An 11375-nucleotide genomic window follows, 5' to 3' on the forward strand; every position below is an offset into this window, starting at 1 on the left:
TAATAATAATATAGATTTTATTTATAGGCGCCTTTTAGAGTGTTCAACACATTTTACAAATATGCCTATACATTTAAATGACCAATGGAAACAATCCATAAGAAATGGTAAAACGGTGAGATCTGAACATGACAGGTCGGTATCGGATGTGTTTGTGGAGAGAGTTCCAGAGGGAGAGGCAGCGGGGAGAAGGTCTGAGCGCAGGAAAAATCCTTGAATAGTACATTTAAGCGGTAGGAATAAATGTTTGCTGGAAATAGATGGGGGTTTTTTTCTCGTTGTTTTTTTTTATTTTTTATTATTGAATGCCTTCTTGACTTCAGCGGCACAGCTTTGCCTCCTGCAGTTTCCAGAGAAAAGAGGAAATTATATTTTAACCCGCAAAAGGCCTAATCCACATGTCACACTGTCGATTTAATTTTGGATTTCAATATGTATTGTCTATTAATTACATTGTTTTTATATAATCGGACCGACAGAAAGTTTCTAATCCGGGTGTACATTTCTGGACTTTAATTGCGTGATTAAAATATATAATATAATATAAAATATAAAATATAATAAATTGATGCATATCATTTCCTCAATACCTGAACACTGTTATGGTTGAGGTGTTGAATTGTGTTCGCAAACCGAAGCGTTTATTAACAGACTTTGGGTATGACGCTTCAAATGAATTGTGCAGAGATGTGAGTGGTCTGTGTGAATTTAACGGACACCGGGCTCCTTTCTATCTAGTTCTGTCGTGTCTAGCATTAAAGTGCACGGTTGGCCGCCGTTTTCAGCAGTAACTGCGGATGTGATGGAGGTCGAACTCACTGTGTGCAGTAAAATTCAGTATAAAACCTTTCACACGTGCGGGAAACCACCACAAGATTTTTATTTTTAAAATACGCATTTTAATAATTTAATCGTATAGGCTAACAGGCTAATCATATTCCGAGACAAACACCTCTTAATTAGGGTATAAACTATTTTATTTCTCTTGTTCCTTCATGTGATCTTGAAGATTCTGAACTTCAGAATCAAAAGTGTCCATATTATATTCACAGATCAGTAAATCTCCAGCTGACATCCAATAGCTATAACCTCTGGGGAATTCCCCCAAAATACATAAATCATTCAGCACACATCAAAATAAATTTAAAAAAACGTGGAAAAAAAAGATCTTTCATATTAGCTGTCACACGTTTAAAGAGGTTTAAGTAACAGAGATGTTCTGCTATGAAGATGAAAGGGAACTTGTTTTGAAGCAGGATCTCTCAGAAGATGAGTGAACATATGTAACTGTATTATTATTATTATTATTATTATTATTATTATTATTATTATTATTATTATTATTATTATTATTATTATTATCATTATTATTATTATTATTATTATTGCTGTTGTTAGGGAAGTCTCTATTTTTTACTTGACTTTTTTAAAAGACTAATCAACTTTGCTCTCTGTTGGACATGAGACAGAATTTTAGCTGTTTTTTGTGCATCCTCAAATAATATTTTCGAAAATAATTACATTTCCCGTAGCCCAGCACGAGTAGGACATACTGTATAAAGGCCTATGAAATATTTTTATGTAGAACGTTGGCCCTTAATGAATAAATGCTTTGGACTTAAATTACATGATGTTGATGAATGTAATATTTAGAGCACAATACAGAGTTTTACAAAAGTCACCAACATCACGTATTAAAGCCAGTTTGATTTGAATGACTTCAGTTCACTGATGTGACCTTTCAAGCCAGGTTATTAAAACAAGCAGCTTTATATTTCTTTACTTTCCACTATACTTCTTCATCTCTCTCTATGCGGTTCCATCCATCCTCCTCTCCTGGTGCTTTCTGCTTTCTTTTAGTTTCCCTCCTCCGTCCCTCCCTCACGCCCTCCTTCCCTTTTGTGATCACATTCACTTCATGCTTGTGTCAGAGCCTTCCTGCCTGTCAGCTCCCATCACAGAGAGTCTGATCATTAATAACAGCAGTGGGGAGGTTTCCAGGCAGGAAGAGCAGCAGCGTGACGTCAGCCGTCTCCTGCAGGTCAGGTTGTTGAGGGAATCCCACGAGAGGAGCAATCGAGACTGCAACTGAAGGAACTTCTGCCCTCATTTCTATAGTTTTGTCCATCATATGTCAGTAGCTGAGATCTGGGAACGTACTAGTGACATTGCTAAAAAGAAGAAATGATAGTCAGGAGATCAGAGTTTACATTGTGCCTGACAATCTTCTACACTATAACATATTTCGGGTTGTTTTCTTCCTTTCCAGGCAGCCATGTGGGTAGTTCTTTTAAAACCAGACAACCTGCTTCTTGTTGCTGCTGAAGGAAACACATCACATAAGCTGCCAAAAAATCACTGTGTTCACAACGACACAGAAAATCAACCACAATAAATAAACATTGTCACAACAGTTTTCATTTTTTCCATTGCAAGTATTTAATTTCTGCAAGTTAATATTGACACAAAGCCTGAATAAACAATGTGATTCAGAAAACAGTGATTTTAAGTGTTCACCCAGGCCACAAAAATGAATTTAAATGCATCTTTTTTTGTTGTGAGGACTCATTGTTACTCCGGACACACACATACACACATGCTGAGGTGCATTTCCTGTTTTCCCATCACACCATGCTGCTCTGTTGCAGACACTTACAGGGCCATTCCACTAATCCTAATCCTGAGCTTTTAAAAGCTTCTGTAATGGAGATCTTCCTCCATGTTGTGCCTCGGGCTGCTACATTCACAACGGTTTATTCTCCAGATTGCAGCTCTGGTTTCGACCTCAGACACTCTGGAGACCCAAAATACATCAGATCCGATTAATTTCACTTCACAACAGAGACACCAGGGAATGATCTCCTCTTATTGAGCCTCATCAACATGAACGTTTTACAGCATTGAGACCAAAGACTGAGATGCAGATGGAAAATGAATTAGAAGACAACAACGGGAACAAGAGTTAGGTCTGAATGATGCAAATGTATTGTGTTAGATTGAATTATTACTGTGATTTATTCAACATCCTCTGCATTCCAGGTTATCTGTGTGTGTGTGTGTGTGTGTGTGTGTGTGTGTGTGTGTGTGTGTGTGTGTGTGTGTGTGTGTGTGTGTGTGTGTGTGTGTGTGTGCAGGCCTGAGGGCTGATGAGTTGATAAGTTAAGCCAGAGTTTAGAACAGAACGCTCACTGATGCTTCAAGTTGGCTCAGATGTTCGGTTCACAGTTTTGATCACATCTGAGGTGTTGTTCACTGGGCCTTTGGGAGAACTAATCACAGGTGTAGATTCAAATGATGTGATCACAAGCTCTCCATACATTTTTCAAATTAGGTTTTTTTATCCAATTTCCATTGATGTCTACTTTCTTTTGATGAAACATTTTAGTTTTTGCCTCCCTATTTGGTAATCTAGTGGTCATCTTGGTTGCTGATAAACTATCCTCAAAAGTGAGGATATTTTTGGAAATTGAGGACATTTTGCCGATCCTCTCACAATGTAAGAACGTGTTGCCACAGAAGAGGCCGTCTGCAGCCCTCACCTTAGGCTTTGAGTGCGATTAGCATCCTCACAACACTTCATAGACTGAACGGCTGATCAATCTGCCAAACAAATGGGCAACCCTATCAGTAATGATCATGATTGTTGGTCGCAGCCCTGCGTAGATAACAACACAAAAAACATACCCAAATAAAATTAAATATACTCCCCTGCTACCCATGATCGATGTATAAATCAGCAGCATACAGATACAAAAGCAAGAGGCGTTTTAGGTTTAGGTTAAGGTTAGTCAGGCCATAGGAAAGTAATTATGGCAATGAGGGTTTCTTTTGAAAATGTTCTTCACTCAGCTCCCGTGATTTCATTTTAACATTGAAGCAGACAGACAGACAGACAGACAGTACCACAGCAGAGACTGAAGGAGGCAAGTAGGAGCATGCTGGACACACACACACACACACACAAACACACACACACACGCACATACACACAAATCTAGATACATGGGCACATTTAGACACATGCACTCAATCAAATTGCTGTTGCAGAGTGGCCTGTTTGGCCTGTGAGTCAGGATGAATTCACATTCTCTATGAAGGTTAGAGAATCTAAAAATACCAGCACTTTCTGAATCAATGGAATTTAAAGACTATACAACCCTTTTGTACATTTTCCTGTTTATTTACTGTAGTCTGGACATAGACCTTCCAATTCCTTGCTACAAAGGCAAAAAAAAAAAGTCCTGTCATGTCATGAAAAATCCCCCTTTTTATTTCTCATATATATCTGACTCCCCCAGACGAGCTGCACTCTCCTCACGGCAGGATAATTCAGGTGTGTGTGTGAAGATCTTGACCATCTTATCAGACTGCAGATCAGCCGGTGAAGTGTGTGTGTGCAGAGAGTAGAAAGTGCTGTAATGTAAACACTGGATGAACTGTGGCTGCTGTCAGCCCGAGGCACGGCGGCACTGACAGTCTGAAGGCTTCACTTTGATCTGGGTCCTGCTAAATACAAGAGTGTGTGCGTTTGTGTGTCTGTGTGTATTTGTGGCACTTCAGTGCTGAGCCACTGTGTGAGTATTCTTCCCGTGTGTGTGTGTATGCATGCATGCGTGCCTTTGTAATTAGCGTAGCTGCATGCCTCTCTGGGTCAGGAGTGTCTCCTCAGGTTTGATGCCGACGGAGTCTGACAGGTGCTAAAATCTGCTTCAGCTTCACCTCCTGCTACCTGAGGCTGACACACACACACACACACACACACACACACACACACACACACACACACACACCATTATATCTCCCTTATGATGTTTTGGTTTTCATGCACACTTCAAATGCCAAAATCTACACAGAGACAATTTAACTCAACTTTAATTTAGACAAATGTTAAAAAATAAAACATTTGATCTCATACCATAAGAGCCCACTGTTAGGACGTTTTCTGGCACCACAGTATAATGTTTATTATATTTATTGATTTATGCAGGATGAACAGGAATATCCACTACAGCACACAGAGCCTGAAAATGTTTGCAGTTTGCAGTAACACTGCTTAACACTACTTGTTTGTGAGTTTGACCCATCCATCACCTCCCTCACATTTCATTCTACGTCACTTGTTGAGGGCGTATCATAGTTGCGTGGTTACAGACTACATGGCATGCAATGACGCAAAAAGCAAGGAATGCATTCTTATTGCACGCAAAAGCACTTACAAATGCCATACTGCACTTACAAACGTTCATACGCCAGTTGGTGATGGCAGGCGGGTTTTTACGTTTGTAATGTTGGCTCTGTGTAGAGTCCTACTTAAGAGTGAAAGCTCATCCTGATGATGTTATCCATTTGTTGAGTTGAGCCTCTTTCCCTTCACACCTCCATTAAAACCAAACCGCTGCGGGATATTTTACTGTAATGTTTCCTACTTATTACACTCATTACCTCACATCTCTTTGATGTGTAATTGCACCCACACATACTTAAAAGACATGTGCTCACACACACACATTTATACAGCATACACACACACACACACACACACACACAGGAATTTAATTAAAACCCTGTACAGTCAGGTTTACTGTCTTTCTCACCTAGAAAAAAGAAAAGTCAGACCGTATGTGAGATGTTAGGGTTTTAAGATGAAGCATTGTCGTTGAATTGCTCTGTTCTCGACAGAATTGGAAAGTAAATTGTGTGTGTGCTTTTGTATTTACATCAAGCATGCTTGGACTGTATGAATTCTGGTTTTCTTGACAATAACTTCAGATCCAAACTCAGTTAAACTAAATAGAAATTAAACTTCTAAGGAGAATTCTGTACAGGTCATCTCTTTGGCTACAGTTCAGTAAACTCAGGTTACTAGTGTAGCCAGCTGGCTAATGCAATGTATCTTTCCACACTGAAGACTAGGAAGACTTTATGAGCCTACCATAACATCTCTTTAATGATTCCTTGGTTATCTGATGAAGTTAAGTGAAGCGAGGACCTAACGAACACCAACACCTCTTATTATCATTTACTCATTAGTGTCATTTATTTTGAATCACGAGCTGCAAATTGTATTTGTTAGCATCATCTGTCCTTTCATTCTTTTACAGTTATTTTTCACCATAGGGAAGATTTGTCTTTAAGTAATTTGTGCCAAAGAAAATATGTTTCTTCTTTGTTACATACACTGTAAAAGATTTCCTCGCAACCTGGCCTTTATTTTGATAAGCCAAGTTGAAAAGTAGAGATGTTTATCTTACTACTACAAGGCCTCTTTGAGTATCAAAAAAAGAGCAACATGTTCTCATCCCTACTCGTCCTATTTTGACGCCTGGGCAGCCTCTTATGTCACTGAAGGGTTGCACGTGGTTAACATTGTGAAACAGCGGCGGCTAGCTTTCGGCAACAAAAGCACTTGTTCAGAGTTAGAAAACGCACCATGGTTTGGCCTAAAATAAGTATGACATAATGTCATGTGACTCACCTTTGGTTTCACACGAGACACAAACATCGGCCCCCTGAGTAAAAGTCCTGTGCTTGTTCGGGCTACACACCACCACTTCCAACTGCCCTTATGAAGACGCTGAGCGCCACTGCCCAAGGAATCGCTATTCGATGCCCTGGGAGTTAGACCAGGCTGAAAAGTGGTAGAAAGTGTGCAACAGCAGACTGTAGTTTCATTGTTAAAAAACAAACTTGCCCAGACAAACACGCATATTTGCTAAATGTCTGCAGCATAAGGACAGATCATAGAAACAGCTGTTGTGCTGCAGGAGGGATTTGACTTGTGGTTTTTTTTTTTGCCATGATAACTTCACTCAATCAATAGAAATTGACAATCTTTCAACATGAATTTTTCATTTCAAAAGCTTTTTGGTCCATGACCTGCACCGGCAGACTGTTGGACGCAGACTTCCTGTCCTGTTAAAGAGCTGCCAGTCAGGGGAGCGGTTGTCAATTTACAACGGAAGCAGCGGTCGGATATTTTACACCGTCTTTCCTGGAAACCCAACACTCCAGCGAGCAGCGGGAGGGAGGAGAGAGAAAGTTTTGGGTTGTTCCCCGGAGACAAGAGAAGATGAACGAGAGAAGAAGAAAAAAAGTGCATGACAGAGGTGATAACAAGGTAATCTGGGTCATCGTATAGATGTGTACTGTTTGATTTTATCCATCTGTCAACACTTAGGTTCCTTTTTTAGGCTGTGGGACGATCGAAAACATGGTCCTGATTTGAGAAGTTAAAACTAAAGGAAAGACTCTGTAGAACAACCAGGTCATGTCATCAAACATATCAGGAGATCCAAAATCCCTTTAAGTAAACATAACTGATTTTAATTGACCATGGTCCTTAAATAATATTTCTATGATGATGTTTACCTCTCAGGGATGTGGTTATCCAGCCCAGTCTCAAGGCAATTTGAATCACGAAATAGTCACACAATTGAAATCATTGACCGAAATTTACCTTTGTGTGTACATGGACCGAAATTTACCTTTTCCTTTTTCCATATCTCAGACACACAAATTAAACACATGCACATGACTATGCAGCGGCCAGAGGGAAGTGATAAGGTTTAAAATGTTGAGAAGGTCCACGGGTAGTGAGGTGGACGGGTCAAACAGACACAGGCCCACGAGAGTGGTGCTCGAGACCGCTTGTCCCAAAGTGTTGTTGTGAAGTGACCTCGCGTTTATTTTGTTCACCAACCATGATGACTAAGTAGTTTTGTTGCCTGACTATATGGTTTGTTTTGTTGCATTATGTCGTTCCTACTGACAGAAAAAAACATTGTGCAGATGCAAAAGTCCTTCGTCGCTCCTGTTAAATATACTTTAGTGATAATATGGTTGCTCTGGATTCTTCACAATGAAAGCTGCCAATGTGGTCTAAAAGTTGCATTCTTGTTATCTCTTGATGAATACTGGTCGCTGGAAGCTGATATTCATCATTTAAACCAAACTGAGAAACAAATGAAAAGCAATTTCACCTTGTTTTGAAAAGTCTTTTGAATTAACACTTGCCTGTACACACACATTGATAAGTGGGACACACAGAGTGATTCGCCCCCCCGAACCTCTTCATCTCCCTCCTTTTTCTTCTCCTCCCCCTCCTCCTGTCTTTGATTCTCTCCTCCTTTCTCCTTGTCTGAGTCGCTACCTGTCATCAGCAGCTCCCTCCAGGGAGTGTGTGTGTGTGTGTGTGTGTGTGTGTGTGTGTGTGTGTGTGTGTGTGTGTGTGTGTGTGTGTGTGTGTTTGCTGAGGACTTTTGTTCTGTGTTACGATTTCAACCTGAACATCTTCACCCATCGTCTGTGGCCGAAGACGTATTTTGATACTTCACAAGAGTAAAAGTACAAATACACAATGAAATCAATCAAGTTTTCGTTACCTTTAGCTAGTTTAGTCCGGGTCCCCTCCAAAGTGTCTCCAGATACATGTGAGAGGTCTTTCCATCGTTATGGGGGAGAGGAAAGAAAAAGAAAATAACTTCTGAGACACAAATATGAATTGGTATTTTGAACTTTTGGCTTCTCTTTATGCTGTTTCAGCCTCAAACAGTTAAGCTCATGAAACTTTACAACTACAAATTACAGACCTAAGACATTCAGAGGATGATGGCTTCTCCAGGTATTTCCCGAGCAGAAGTGCTAGCCTTCCAGTCAACGGGAAATATAAATCTCCAATTGACCAAAATGTTACATACATTAGGGTTAGCCAACAAAACTACTTGGGGGGAAAAGGGGATGGTTGGCATTGAATAGTGACAAACCAGTCATGTGATCAACACAAACACGATTTACTAACAAATGTCAAGGTTTACTTTCAGTGTGACACGGGGCATGAACACCAGGCTCCTGGACGAAACGAAGAGCAGTCCACTGGACAAAAGTCCCATTTTGTTTGTGCCGTCCTTGTGTGGACTTTCCCTCTTGGTACTACGTCAGCTGTTCTGAGCATAACGCCGCAGGTGGCTACACCTTGGCAGCAAGAACAGGTTGGAAGTACTGTACTTGAACTAAAACAATGAAAGTTAATATTTCGCCTCACCACTTTATATAACGGTATCTGATGAATTGTCTTTGCATGCAGGAGCTTCGAATGTTTTCTGATTTATTATGTAATTATTATGTAACAATAAGCAAATAGTGTAAAATATTGTTTCTCTTGCTGACTTTATTGCTACTATTCTGTTTTCAGATGATTCCTTTTGGAGTGAAGTCAAGAGATGCTGTAGGTGGATGCTGATGTTCAAAAAACATTACATCATGCAGAAGTAGGAAGTGATCAACACTAACATCATACCAAAATAAAAAGCACTGTAGAGTGATTGCACTATATATCAGAGAGAAATGAGGAAAGCCACATTTGGAGACAGAAGGTGAGTAAGGTGAGGCGCGCTGGGTTTGACCCCCCGGGGCAGCCCCAGGGTGAGGGGCAACACCGGGACTACCGGTGGTCCACTTCCTTATCATTCAGGCGGAGCGCCCCGCCGAGCTGGCAGGCCGTGTATCGGGTTCGGGCTGGGGCGAGGGGTCGCGACCTCTACAGGGAACAAGGGTTACTGTTCTGCTCCACTCGAGCTTTAAAAAGAGACGCCTGTTTTCAGAGAAGAGAGGAGGCAGCGAGTCCCAATGTTTCATACACAGGGAGAGTCTTTGTGATAATAACGGTCAAACCAGAAGGTAAACATCCTTAAAATATCTGACAGAAAAAAGTATTCACAGCAGTAGAAGGGGGTTTGTCATTTTTCCATCCAACGAATAGATATGTACAGGAAGAATTTTCCAAATCACTTTTTGTCTGTCCAGAGAGCTTAATGTCTTAATTCAGCATCCTGGTTAATGAACTCTCTGAAAGCCGGTATCTGCCCTCAGCCACAGATTACTTGTTGGTGTAATAGAACTTTATCAGTGTTCTTTGCATTTTTGCAGTCCATTGTTTTAAAAAAGGGGATTCTGATTCAGTGAAATGCTGTTAAAGTCCAGCCCGAGGTTGTAGACCCTCGTGTGGTCTCTTCTCTCTGTTCTACCTCGAGTCGGGTTGTGAAGATAATGGGAGATGTCTCTGCTACCAAACCCTTGTAGTGTCACTGAGCCTCTGCAGTGGCCTCAGGGCTGACATACCTTACAGAGGGAAATGACCACTCCGCTTCCTACCCACATGTGTGTGTATGTAGGAAGTAGCATTCTTTGTTTACTGTGATGAGGGTGTAAACAAGGCGAGAGGAAGTGTCCTTTATGTGAGTGTGCGGGCACACACAGTCACACAGCAAGACCACCTGTTACACAAAAACACACATGGCTTTGGTTGCAGACGAGTGTTCTCCGGCAACGATTACAGATCACACACACACACACACACACACACACACACACTGGTTGTTGCAATGAGTCTAATCGGCAGTGAGTTGGATCAGCTAAGGTGTGTGTGTGTGTGTGTGTGTGTAAAGTTTTACGAGCTGAGATGATGGTCACAGTGAACACCAAGGTAAGTATTTTGCCCTGCGGTGTGTGTGTGTGTGTGTGTGTGTGCAATATATTGGAAATATATGAATTTTCAGTTTGTTTTTTCTAAAGCATTGTTCAGTATGGAGAGCAAAAAACAAACTTCCGTCTGTCTGCTTCTGGTTTGAACCCTGAGTTTTGGATGTTTCCCATGTTTGTGCCCTGGATTTCCTGGTTTCCTTCCACAGTCCCCTGCATGTAAAAAGGGAGACTGCACAATTGCCTTCAGATGGTTGTTTGTGGATCCCAGGAGTAATCTACCTCTCATCCTGAGTTGGTGTCAATCAGTTTGTCCCCTTATAGTTCCTCCTTTCATGGAGGAATGCATCCTCCACAGAAAAAAACAACACCTGCTTCCACATAGCAGAAAAGTTATTAATTTAACTTTTCACCCCGAACCCCCCAACATTATATTCTGGACAAATGTGACCTCCTTTGTGTGTGTGTGTGTGTGTGTGTGTGTGTGTGTGTGTGTGTGTGTGTGTGTGTGTGTGTGTGTGTGTGTGTGTGTGTGTGTGTGTGTTTCAGGTGGTGATTGACGGAGTGTAACGCTGTCGTCCAAACATGTGTGAAGCGGCTTGCAATCGATCTCAGTCCACCATCTGCTTCGTCCTGCAACACACTGGTGAGTGCAGCGCTGCAGGGACACCAGGCAAGAGACACTGGAAAAGAAAGAGAGACAGAATAAAAGTAAACGTAGATAGAAGGGAGAGGAGGACAAGCATAAGAGGCCACTGAGGAATGCAATAATTATAATAATAATAATAATTTCTGTTATCAAACTGATTGAGCGTATGAATAAGAGTGTCATAGTGTCCGAAAGGTCACCTGTATTCAGTTACAGGACTGTGTGTGTCTTTAGTTTAGTTTATTTGTTT

The sequence above is a fragment of the Eutrigla gurnardus genome, assembly GCF_963514095.1.
Source record: "Eutrigla gurnardus genome assembly, chromosome: 11".
Lineage (NCBI taxonomy): Eukaryota > Metazoa > Chordata > Actinopteri > Perciformes > Triglidae > Eutrigla > Eutrigla gurnardus.